General features: G+C 34.9%; 1 long non-coding RNA gene across 1 annotated transcript; it reads right to left on the bottom strand.

The window, feature by feature from the left end:
• Window positions 1-9,312: 9,312 nt before the first annotated feature.
• LOC109183090 lies at window positions 9,313-12,217 on the bottom strand. The gene is made up of 4 exons (XR_002054492.1): window positions 11,911-12,217; window positions 10,144-10,259; window positions 9,604-9,690; window positions 9,313-9,511 (listed from the first exon to the last, which is right to left on the bottom strand). It is a non-coding gene; the product is annotated as an uncharacterized LOC109183090 (long non-coding RNA).
• Between the last annotated feature and the right edge of the window lie 1,948 nt (window positions 12,218-14,165).

Below are 14,165 nucleotides of genomic sequence, written 5' to 3'. Positions count from 1 at the left end.
TTCACGATATAAACCCAAGGGACAAGCTCTAGACATAATTAAAATACAAGATTACACATATAATCAATCACAACATAAAGATCACCAAGATTATCAAATAAACCCAATATAATTCCTAGGCAAAGCTCTATCAAGACTCAATCACACAATTACAAATACTATTACCAAAGGAGCCAATGAATAAGATATAGCAAGGAAAATAGGTTTTGTAAGACATGGGTTACCTCTTAGCCTTAATAAATCCTCCCTTGTCTATTAAGGTTCTTCTCTAAGATTTCCATCCGATTGATCTCCCTAGGCTTGGTGGTGGGGAATCTCTTGGGAATAATTTCGTGTAATATAACTATGGGTGGTAAGGGTTCTAATTTCTTTCTAATCCCCTATTTATAGAGTTAGGAATCCTAATCAGAGTCTGAATAGTAAAGACCTACTTTCTATTCCTAACAGGTATATAGGTTTAAGATTCTTAAGTAAAGGCCAACTTTCTATATTCCTAATAGACTTAAAGTCTTTATTATAAACAAGGGTCCATGGTCCTTCGTGGACCACATTAATTAATTAAGGGATCCTGGCCAAATTAAATCCTTTTTAACTATTCTTTAACGGAATTAATTAAATAATTAATCTAGGTTTAAAGAGCGTAACACGGGGTGCTACATACATATACATACATTCAAACATACGTACGTGTGTGTGTGTATGTATGTGTATATATATATGTGTGTGTGTGTGTATATATATATATATATATATATATATATATATATATATATATATATATATATATATATATATATATAGTATTATTTTCAAATACAAACCCCCCTTAAAATACAAACTGTGTGCATGTAAATATGTTAATGTGTGCACGAGTTAATCCCATATATTGTTGGCAGTGTTCCAGTGTGCATGTAATTATTTTAATGTGTGCACGGGCTTTGATAGATGGTTGTGATTTTTTCCTTCTACGCGCTGTGTACATCCAAGTATGTTAATGCGTGCACGAGCTTTGATGGATGATTGTGATTTTTCTTCCTACGCATTGTGTGTGTGTGTGTGTGTGTGTGTGTGTGTGTATATATATATATATATATATATGTATATGTATATGTATATGTATATATATATATATATATATATATATATATATATATATATATATATATATATATATATATATATATATATATATATATATATATATATATATATAAAGTAGGGTTCCAATGAGAACACTTGCTTAGGTGAGAACGTGAGAACAAATCTTATATGTTGGTCCCGGTAGGGTCGAAAGAGAGTCTAGACGGGGGTAGGGGGGTGAATACACTTTTATCGATGTTTCAAAGTGACTCCTTTTGGAGTGATGCACAATGGAATAAAATGTTTCGTTTTAAGTTTACTTTGCACAGTTTCGTTATGAACTCTTAATGTTTGAATAGTAGGATATGCAATGCACGAAAGATAAAGAGCAATAAATAAAGAGATATGGAAAGAGACATTTTTATAGTGGTTCGGCTGTTAACGAAACGTACTCCACTCTTCCTTCACAACTTCTGAAAGGGTTTGCACTAAACCTCCTAGTACAAATCACTTCAAGCTAGCTTCTTTGATCACTAAGCCGGACAACTACTTGGTAAGTTTTTCAACTCCTCGAGTTTACTCCGCCTCTATCAACTTCTTCCTTAGAGTTGAGTGTCAGGTAGAATATGTTGAGTTTGTCCAACAAGTTGAAGTCTTGTCTTGTTGTCTGGATGAGTCTTCACGTGACAAAAAATGCAAGACTTCTTCTAGTTTGTGAAGTGTAGATGATGGATTAGCCTTTTTGAAAACTTCACAAACACAACACGCTGGTTATGAAAAGCTTTTGAGATGAGAGTGTTTGAAGAACTTTTCTTAAGATAGCAACAATTGAACAACCAACACCTTCTTCAATGGTGAAGAGAGGTATTTATAGGTGAGGAGAAATTCATCCGTTGGAGGGAGATGAAATTTCGAACCTATAACCAGCGGGTAATAACCAGTGAGCATAGAGTATTTAATATGGTTGTACTGTGTAGCTGTTGGTGATAAAAAGCAACATAGCTTTTCGTCCTTTTCACTGACAAGAGAGTACCAATCATTTAGTGCTCATCGGTTTTTGTGAATATCGTTCCTAGAACACCTTTTGTCTAGAATGATTGCCTAGCTGAGACCTCGACAACATTCTTGTTGTTTCATTTGATAAAGATTCTCTGACATAGACTTGTTGTCTCAGAGAGGTTACTTTGAAAGATAGACCTTATCCTTCGTCCTTCCTTCTTATTTGATGATTGTCCGAGAGTTAGACCCTTTCATCTTTTGGTCTGAGTTGATCTCTCATCTTTCTCTTTGTCTTCATGTCTTCAAGAAGACCTATCATGCTAGTCTCAACTAAGATTCGTGCAAATCATACGTTAAGTTACAATGACTTTCGTTGGCAACGAAAGTTCTAAAACAAAATTAAAATAGGGGTATATCCAAAATCTAATTACACTTGTTCTTTATAGTGTGCATCCATCTAATATTTTTGAATGGTCTAGATTAGATTAAGTGTGTGCGAATGCGAATTAAATATGTGCAAACACACTTTATCGCGTTTATACACAATATAATATAAATATTATAACATAATATCTTAATTGTTCAAAATTTTTAAAGGTGAATTTCATTCATCTCATATTAAAGTTCATATTAAAAATATTGGGCGGAGCAAATTTTATATGGATGGTGTATGTATTTATGTATATATATACACACTTAATTTGAATTTGTGACAAGTACAAATTTTAAAACCCACTACTTACTAATATCGAAAAAAAAATTCTACACGAGCAAGATTTAGCAAATGTCTGTGGTTTGTATTAAACCAGGCATTTGTTTATAATTCTTCATTTTATTGACATTTATAAATATAGTGAGAAAATGTAGTGTTCATAAATACAATTAAAAATAACTAAGTATAATGTAAAGTAAATGTCTATTGTTGTTTGATATTAGTTTGTGGCTTGATGCTAAATAGCAAATGATTTTCAATTTGGTCGCAGCTTAATTAATGCGTCCAAATCCTGTTACAATGAAAAGGTTTTCAATATCACATTTGACAATATCTCAAAGCAAAGTGTAATAAAAGACTTAGATTTATCTGTGTAGAAAAGACAAAGGTTTTTTTTTTTTTATATATAATAATAATAGAGCGTTATTACATGTAATAATAGACTTAGATTTATCTGTGTAGACTTAGACTTAGATTTTATTTTTATTCAACACAAATAATTAGAAGCATCCAATGATTTATACGGCATTTAAAAATAAATAAATAAGTTAAACGTCATTCTTACTTTTGATGGTATGAAGATAAAATAAATTTGCAGTCCTTGTGTTTATGCAGGGCATCATGTATAAGATAAATTTGCAGTCTTTGAAATTGCCCTTGGGCAAAGAAATCCTATTGTGTTAACTCCAATTTTGTTGCACAATCGATGAAGACATCTAAAACGTAGATAATTAATAAAAAATGAAAGACTAAAGAAATGTTTTTAAATATCGAAACATTATAAAAGATAAAAAATACTTACATTATAAACACTTGTATTATGGACACATCGAGCCATCTCATCGTGAACAAGTCTTTAATGTCTTGGAACATCACGTAAATGGAGTTCACATATGAATGATGGAAAATTGCCTCCTCTAGGTCCACATCAATGTATTCTAAAAAGGAAGGAAAGTTTCTTAGATGACGCACAATTTTTTGGATTCATCTCCCAAGTGCTACAACACATCATCTTCAACAAGAGTTGGTTGTAATTTTGTACCAGATTGATCACCACTTTCAACATTCATCATACTTGTTCGTTTTGAATTTTACTACGAATCAAAAAATAAAAAGGCTTAATAACAAGTAGAAGATATTCAAATTGAACCAAATATTAAAGATATTTATTATTACGTGAAGCTTGTTTAATGGATCAATAGAATAACAACTGCTCCGAGTTGGTGTGCCTACCATTGGACTTGCTTGTGCATTCTTCATCAAATATTCTAGCTGCGATTGCATAATTTCAAACTCAGATTGCATCTTTTCCATTGTTTATTTTCTAATATTTTCAACCACATTCTCATACATTTTCTTCTCAATGATCTCATCAATATCACTAACTGAAACTACCCCAACTGATTTTCCACGACTTATGTTCTCTGGTTTACCAAACACCTTCCGGATATTGGCATGCACTCCAACACCTTTAACATAGCCACCGTGCTCATTGCTACCAAGAGTTGCTGTCAATACATCATTATGTCTTTTTGCTTAGAATCAGCCTTGACTTATCTCTTCACACTTCTCGACCTATTTCAACACAAACAAGATTTAAAAATTGCTTGTTAGCTAGCGTTCTCATCAATACTATATATATATATATATATATATATATATATATATATATATATATATATATATATATATATATATATATATATTTGAAGTATTTGTATTACTTACAATTTTATCAAACACTCCCTTTGTTTTTTCATTGGGAATGTAATAACTTCCATTTTCAGATTATTTAGATCTCGCTCGAAAAATCCAAACAGCGATCACTAGCTACTATGGTCGATGTAATAGAAGCACAAGAAGATTATGAAGACAATGGGTCGCATATCAACCACTCAAATTGCTTTCCAACATTGCCCCCAGACCTTAAAAAGTGGGGATGCTCATTTCGTGCTTGCAACTCCCTATACTTTTGACTTTTGGCATAAAATAGAATTTATTATTAAATAATAAGATAATAGTAATAAAGCATTAAGACTAATAAAACATGATTATTAAGGAAGTGAATTAAGTAGTGTACCTTGAACTGTTCAGTTTGACGATTTTCTTCAAATTTGTTCCATTGTTTTTCATTCAAGTAGTCATATAACTCTATGAGAGAACTATATCTAGGGTGTTTTTTGTGGATGAAATCACGCACCAATCTTGTTTTGAAATTTTTCCAACGTGCCCGCGCATTGTTCAAAACATTTGTTCATGTTTCATCAAGGGTATTAAAGTCTTTCTGAATAACAACAATAAAATAACACTTGGCAACTGGTTCCTCGCGGAACGATTGTTCTGATTCGCTGCAAATGAGTCTTCCGTGTTAAGCGCAAATCGGATGGGTCGGTTGATCGTTTTAAACAGCGACTTGTCGCTAAGAGATTCTTGCAGACTGCTGGCTGGGATTATTTTGAGACATATAGCCCGGTTATGAAACCGGTCACGGTCCGTGTCGTTCTGACCATTGCTTTGAGTAATCGCTGGGGCTTGCGCCAGCTAGATATCAATAATGTGTTCCTTAATGGAACATTGCATGAGGAAGTGTTTATGGAGCAACCTCCCAGGTTTGTTAATCCATCCTTTCCGGCTCATGTCTGCAAACTGACCAAAGCCTTATATGGTCTTAAACAGGCTCACAGGGTTTGGTACTTGGAACTTTCCCAGTTCTTATTGCGTTATGGGTTTTTGATGTCACAGGCAGATGCGTCTTTGTTTGTTTATTTTGCTAATAATATTATTGTTCATTTCCTGGTGTATGTCGATGATATTATACTAACAGGAAACAATGTTGCATGGGTTGATCAATTTGTTGAACCTCTGTCAGCTCGCTTTGCCCTTAAGGACCTTGGTCCCTTGCATCACTTTCTAGGTGTTGAAGTAGTTCTAACACCAACTGGAATGTTCCTATCTCAGAGTCAATATATCACAGACATACTGGTTCGTTTTGAGATGGATGGTGCAAAGGCTGTTTCAACACCACATGCAACAGACAAGTTGCTCCCTGTGCAATCTAGTACTGCTACGGTGGACATAACTCAGTACGAGCGTCTTCTTGGCTTGTTGTAGTACCTGGTCATCACTCGGCCTGATGTGTCCTATGCAGTTAACTGGCTCTCACAGTTCATGCATATGCCTATGGAGGTGCACTGGCAAGTTACGAAACGGTTTTTACGCTACCTGAAGGGTACGGAGTACCATGGGTTGTACCTTCATGCTGGGCAGCCTCTCTCACTCAGTGTGTATGTAACACCCCGTGTTACGGCCTTTAATCCTGGACTAATCATTAAATCAATCCCGTTAATAATAATTAAAAAAGGTTTAAAATTGGTTAGGATTCCCTTCAATTAATTAGTGTGGTCCACAATGGACCATGAACCCTTATCCTTAAACCAAATCCTTAATCCTATAAGAAATAGGATTAGTGGACCCTTACCATTCAGACCCTAGTTGGGACTCCTAAATCTATATATAGGGACTCAGGAAACATTTTAGAAACCCTACCACATTTAATTCTACCACACACCTACAAAGGGATCCCCTGCCACCAAACGTAGAGGAATCCACTGGAGGGAAATCATAGAGAGAAGAACCTTAGTAGCCAAGGATATCGATTAGGGCTAAGAGGTAACCCATGTCTCGACAAAACCTATTTTCCTTGCTATATCTTATTCATTGGCTCCTTTGAAATATGATTCTGTGCTTGAGTCCTGATAGAGCTTTGCCTAGGATTTATGTTGTGTTTATGTGATAATCTTGATGTTCTTGATGCTATGATTGATTATATGAATGATCTTGTATTTTGATTATGTCTAAAGCCCTATGTTTATATCGTGGATTTCGTATTATGATGTTCTTGGTATATTTCGATGGGATTATGCATGATCGGGTGTTGAGTAGCCTAGGACTTGTATTTAGGACTTTGCATATAGATTTCTTAATGTTCTTGTGGTTCCGGATGCTCCTGAACCGTTATATGATTTATGTTGGGTCTTGGTATGTTTAGGAATCATGTTAGAACGTACTTGGTGTGATTCTTGGTTTAATTCCGTTAATTGACCACCCGTCACCTACCCGTTGCCCGTGTCAATGTTCCAGCGGGCAGCCGGCGGGCGGTGGTCTGCCCCCGGCCACCCGTTGGAATAGCGTGTGGCCGCCGGCGAGTGGTCCTCCACTCGCCACCTACCCGCTAGAAACCGGTCGAGGTTCGTGATGTTTCCCTCCTCCACCCCCGCGTTTGTTGTTTCCCTATGTCCCGTTGTACCCCGTTTGTCGTGTATCAGTCTCGTTTGGTGTTTTAGGTATCGTTCTAGGAATTTGTGTGTAATACGTGTCGTTGTTGTTGTGTCATGATTGTTATTTGGTTATGTGTAAATTGATTGAATGATGATGAGTATCGTGGTCATTGCGCAATGGCCGGTGTAATTAATGATGATGATGATGAGATTGTGATTGGTGGAAATGAATTATTGGCGGTTGGCACCACTTGTGCCCGGTCGTTGTACTAAAGGTATAGGCCATAGCGGTGACTGTGCTAAAGGCACACACCCACCTTCGACTAGCTTGCCGTTGAGCATTGGTCAGGTTATAAGTGCTGAAGTGTCATTTTAGAGCTATATGCGCTAACCCCTTGATAGTGGCACTAGAGGTGTGGATCATTGAATGGCACTACGGCACCATCTTGTTATGTTGGTGGTTGATAGGTGGTTTGTCGGTGGGGGCATGCAGTTGCCCGGAGGCATAAGGGGTGGGGATGTAAGGGTGGCCTGGAGGTATAGGTAGGAACTGATATACGGATGGAGGGGAGCTACAAGGTTGGAACTTGGTATAAGGTTGGTGGATGAATTGTGTGCTTTGATGACTACTTGCTAATTGATTGTCTTATATGCCTTCGTTGCCTCTAATTGTTAGTTGTATGCTCATCTGGCTGTTCTGTCTTGTATTGCATTCCTAGGTTGCATGTTAGTCTTTATGATTATTCTATACTGTGGAGTCTGTTAATGTGCCTTGAGTCTTGATCTTGGATTTAAATTTAGAGTCTCGTAAGTATATATGTATACCAGTTTCAAAATGAGTTTCTTATATCTACCTATATTGTACTTAACACGTTGAACTACAAGAAAAATGCACATAGACAACGGTTAATAACCGTTGTCGTAGGGGTATAATTTCTGTTGTTGAAGCCGGTGTTGTTGTAAGTCCCGCGCATAGACAACGGTTTTTTAACCGTTGTCTTTTCTAGAAACAACAACGGTTTTTTAACCGTTGTCTATTAAGTGTTGTTGAAGCTGGTGTTGTTGTAAGTCACGCACATAGACAACGGTTAATAACCGTTGTCTTTTCTAGAAACGACAACGGTTTTTTAACTGTTGTCTATTAAGTGTTGTTGAAACCAGTGTTGTTAAAAGTCACGCACATAGACAACGGTTAATAACCGTTGTCTTTTCTAGAAACGACAACGATTTTTTAACCGTTGTCTATTAAGTGTTGTTGAAACCAGTGTTGTTAAAAGTCACGCACATAGACAACGGTTTTTAACCGTTGTCTTTTCTATAAACGACAACGGTGTTTTAACCGTTGTCTATTAAGTGTTGTTGAAACCGGTGTTGTTAAAAGTCACGAATATAGACAACGGTTTTTAACCGTTGTCTTTTCTAGAAAAGACAACAGTTTAAGAACTGTTGTCTATTGAGTGTTGTTGAAACCGGTGTTGTTAAAAGTCACGTACATAGACAACGGTTTTAAACTGTTGTCGTTTCTTTCAAAGACAACAGTTTTTGACCCGTTGTCTATTCAATGTTGTTGAAACCGGTGTTGTTAAAAGTCATGCACATAAATAACGATTTTTAACTGTTGTCTTTTTCTTTAAAAGACAACAGTTATAAACTATTGTCTATTGTGTGTTGTTGAAATCGCTGTTGTTAAAAGTGACGCCCATAAACTGTTGTCTTTTGTAAAAAAGACAACAGTTTCAAACTACTATCTATTGTAAAATAGACAACGATTTTTAAACTTTGTCTCAACCCATTTTTAACCTGCTTAAATTTTAATCATATAAAAAAACTCAATTTATCCATTCACCATGGCCAAGTATAGTTACATAATTTTGCAGAAGCTAAGCAATGTTCAAAATAACAAGTCAAAATACTTTCATTACCAATTCTAATCGAATCATCATCCAAGTCATAATACTACAAAAAACAATTATACGAACCAAGTCTAAATGATTACAACGTCAAATCATACCTACTCTATATAACTTGATAGAATATCAGCACATTCTGAACGCACCAGATCTATAACCGCTTTGTCATAATCAACTTGTTAGAACTACATGTAAAAAGTGAGTAAATAAATTAGTATATATATAATAAATTTGCAATGAAATGCGAAATAAGTTAGGAGTAATTCGGAAAGCAAAAAAAGTAAGGTTATAGGAGCCAGAGTTCACAATATACCCAACTATCATCTTTTGTAATATAGAGCAAAAAAACTAACACTCCCTTTGAAATTGTGGTGAACAAGTCAGAATTTCATATATTTAAAAGAAGCAAAAACAAGGAGATAGCACCTCTCAGTAAAGTCGCGATACTGCTCTGAGAAGTCCTCCCCCAACCGGTCTGATGGTTGACCAGTTACAATCTTATAGCCGCAAAGACTATTTGTTGCATTAGGAGTCTGTAAAAATAATAAATTAACTGAATGTAAATTCATTTGACTACGCATATAAAGCACAGCACAAAAGAAGGGCGCAAAAGATTGATTCTTACCTTATGAGCCAGGAGGTGAAATGCATACAACAAGCACTCAATATATGTAAAGTTTATTTCTTCAATCTTTTTCCGAACCATGTATTTCTGAGAGGAAAATCATATATTGGAAGTTTCAATGAGAATGTAAGTATCCCAATACGAAAATGAAGGTATAGCAACTGCATAGAAGAAAAACAGATATTGTTGTCTCCTAAAAGACCTAAGATCTGTGAGTAAAGGCCAACAATTAAGGGATTGCATTCTAAAGATGCAAAAGAACATAACTGCCCAATGAATTGGCAAAACCGAAAAATTGAAACAGTAGATCACATCTAAAGCCAACCAGCAGCAAGGATTCAATATGCAAGTCCCATGAATAAGACTACTACTATAACTAATATGGAAATGCAAGTTCCATGAATGCATTTTAGCAACAGGTACAACATTGTGTAATTATTTGAAAATTGCCATTTCAACTCTGCCAAAGCACCAAACATGCAGATCCACATAGGAGGAACAAGCAAATATGCAAGTCTCTTTCACACATTATGGCATTACCTTTAGAAGCTGAACAATGGATGGAAGAAGCTGACGAGAATCTTGTGGGTTTGCATTGGGGGAACAATCTGCTACATTCTTCAGCAAGTCCAACTTTTAATTCGCTCTTCTGAAAGCTGAATATATAAAAGTATTACTTGCATAGTTGCATCTAATAGTTCCGAAATAATCCAAAATGAAGAAAAGAAAAAAACAAAAATTGAATTAAGAAATACAGGAAGTTCTACAAAATGTATTGTAGTTGCTGAACAAGGCCTTGTGAAAGCCAATTTACATCATAAAATAACATTTCATCATTAAATAATTACTAGCACATAAACATCATAAATCATAATATGTTTTATGTCCAAAATGGAAACTCATTAAGCAGCTTTCATAAAACATTTCAAATAGCCAACTTGCAAACATAGTCCTTGCAATAGGAACACAGATTATATACCCGAGGTAATCGACAATGCAGAAATAAAAAGAAAAATAAATGAAGTATCCCTAAGTATCATATTATTTAAACAAAATGAGAAACATAGATTATGTCACTCAAGCAGTACCTTGTCAAAAACAGGAAAAATTTGCTTATTCAGATAGTTAACTCTGTGCGGACCAATATAATGAGAAACAATATATAACTTGGGAGGGTCATCCATTAAGGCACCATAGAGAATGTGGTTCAGGAAAACACAAAGAAAGTAAGAAAATACACATATACACCCAAGTAATGGAGAGTAGCAAGAAAATTTTATTTTAAGAAATTAAATTGTGTGTACAACACCAAAATACTATGAGAATTGACAAAGAACTTAGGAGGCTTGTCCATTTAGCCACCATGGATAAGAAGAGTCAAAGACAATGAAAGGTTTGAGAGAGTAGGGGCATGTAAAAAGAAAGAAACAATAGAAAGGGCAAAGTATTGGACAATACCATCATTCTTCATTCCAACTAAAAGTTCACTCTCCTCCCCAGGAATCGAATATTTCATTGTGATAATGAATGGAGTAGTATAGGAACTATTCCTATAAATTACAGGTTAGAAGAACTCGAGAAATTTTGATTGAATTCTGACACAATTGCATAGTCAACCTAAGGAATAAAAAATTCAAAATATACCATAATTTTTCAAACTGCAAAGTGCAAAAAAATAGTAAACATATTTTGCTCAGATTATGATGCTCCTGGACTTTGGTGTACAACAATGGCTTATAGTGCCGATTGGACTAGGTATGCTCAAAAGTCAGCATTATTAGATGTTTGTTGATTAAGAAATGGTTGATTTATCTTGTTTATCACTTGTATATGTTAGACTTACTTCAGTAATTCATAATCAGAGTTCAGTTTCCTCTGATTAGACTTAACCTTTGTGTAAAATATGACATTTCTAATCATTCATTTAAGTTTTCTTTTTTACTACTGCCTGCAATGAAATAGCTAATCACTAATTAGGAGCTCTCAGCCCAAATAGTACAGTAAATTCTACAAAAACATATGGAAAAACAGATGGAATTTGAAAAAACAGATGCAAAGAAAAAAAAATTCTTTTAACCTATATGCAAAAACATAATGGAATTTGAACTTACCAACTTACCACAATATACCAAATATACGGTAGGTTCCATTCCAGTATACACTCACCTAGCAGCCTAGCTCCTCTCATAAACTAACCTAATAATCCACAACTAACCTAGGGTTTAAGAACATTTATAGCTTTCAAATATGGAAATTCAACAATACAATTAAGAAATTAGGGATTAGGGTTAAAAATTGAGGACTAACCTTGTAGTGAGGCCGAAGGATGTTGGAGCGACGGCGGTGGCTGGACGGAGAGGGAAGACGCGACGGCGGTGGCTGGACGGAGAGGGAAGACGCGACGGCGGTGACTGGCCGGGGAGGGAGGACGGCGACGGCGGTGGCTGGCCAGGGAGGGATAAACGGCGTAGGTGTTTCTCGCTACTGCGGTGATGGCGCCGAGGTTACCACCGTGTTGGCGAGAGATTGAAGTTCGCCGTGGGAGAAGCTGTTATCGTCGATCTACTGTGTGTTCGCTAAGTCTACTGACTTTTGTTTTTGCAGAGGGCCGTCGTGTGAGTTTTCAGTTGTTTATGAGGGAATTGATTTTCTTTCGCGCTAAGTAGCTGTGTGTGAGGTTTTTGTTTGGGAGGGAATTGAATTTTTTCGCCAAGTGTATCGTGCAAGTGTGTTTTTGGGAGGGAAACAAAAAACTTAAAATGAAGGAATATATATATATATATATATATATATATATATATATATATATATATATATAGGTTTTTGTTTGGGAGGGAATTGAATTTTTTTGCCAAGTGTATCGTGCAAGTGTGTTTTTGGGAGGGAAACAAAAAACTTAAAATGAAGGAATATATATATATATATATATATATATAATCGTTATGCCCTGAACCCGTGTCCAGCCTATAATGTGGACACAGTAACAGTGTCATTAGTGGCACCGTTATCTTCCACCTTTTTAAAATAAATAAATAAATAAATTCATATATACCGCTTCTTATAGGAGCATATGTTCATAATTTTATCACTATATGTTCGTAATTGGAAGTTTATAGTGTCAGAGCTCTGTGTTCATAGTTCCATAACTGTACATTCATAATTCTATAATTGTACATTCATAATTCCGTAACTGTACATTAATAATTCAATAATTGTAAAGTCATAATTTTCGAAGCTCTATGTTCACAATTTTAATTTAGAGCTCTATGTTCATAATTTTATCACTATATGTTCATAATTGTAAGTTCATAATGTCAGAGCTCTGTGTTCATAATTCCATAACTGTACATTCATAATTCCATAACTGTACATTCATAATTCCATAACTGTATATTCATAACGTCGACGAGACAAAATCAATTTTTTTTTAACTAGAATGACGCGTTTTTCCTGAAAATGACGTCGTTTTGGACTCGTGTCCACAATGCATTGTGGACACGACTCCAGAGCATAATTTGCGATTAAAATAGTACCGGGTATATAGGTACATAACACAAGATTCGTAGATTTCTATATTGTAGATTCATAATTTCTATACAGTATATTTCTAATTTAAATACAGTTGTATAGATTCATAATTGGGAATATGAACATCGCAAATTATGAACATAAAGTTCTGTAAATGTGAATATAGATCAGAGTTCAATATTATGAATATGAATTTCAATTCAAAAATACAGTTCGGTAATTATGAACATACAACAGTGTGCACCATGCATGGCGCACATGGTTGCACAACATAATTTTCCCTTTAGTACCCGGAGGTTTATTATCCAGACAGCTCGCAGCGCAATTATATTACAAAGCTAAGATCACGGCAAAAGAAATGGGATATAGCTAAATGTACGGCATTGATCAACTACTCTTTCATATTCATTCTCCACGTGTCTCACTTTTGGGGGCCCAATTTTTTTTTTAAAAAATATTATAGATACAATCTATTGTTTTTTATACTTATAATTTATTTTTATTTTTTTTGAATTCATAGATTGGTCTTAATTGTAATATAATTGAAAATAAAACTTTAATTAATTGACTTTGAAATTTTGGTGAACAATTTTATATTTAAATATGAACGAAAATAGAACTATTAAATTAACTTTTGAATTTATCTTTCTTTGTTAAATTTTTATGCAATATATTTGGACAAAAAATTTTAATTAGATTTTTATTCTTGTTAACAACCGCAGGATATAATAGTTAAAAGATAAGGTATAACACTTTAGTACACGAGTTTGTGTGGCTTGGTGGATTTAGCTTTGTTTGTTATGTTAAAGGTCTTGGGTTCTATCCTTTGTGGTGGCATCCTTAACTTATTCTATACCATCATTGTCTTGGTTCTCAACGACAACACATAAGCAAACTGGTCATATCATAGATGTTGCGCTTGTGTGGCTTGGATTTAGCTTAGTTTTTTCTTGAGGGATCCTTCAACTATTTTCTAAAATTGTTGTCTTGGTTTTCACAAACAACACAGAAACAACCCAGTTATATACCATATG

Source organism: Ipomoea nil, unplaced genomic scaffold (genome assembly GCF_001879475.1).
Source record: "Ipomoea nil cultivar Tokyo-kokei standard unplaced genomic scaffold, Asagao_1.1 scaffold1098, whole genome shotgun sequence".
Lineage (NCBI taxonomy): Eukaryota > Viridiplantae > Streptophyta > Magnoliopsida > Solanales > Convolvulaceae > Ipomoea > Ipomoea nil.
This window is presented reverse-complemented; position numbering and strand designations above follow the sequence as displayed.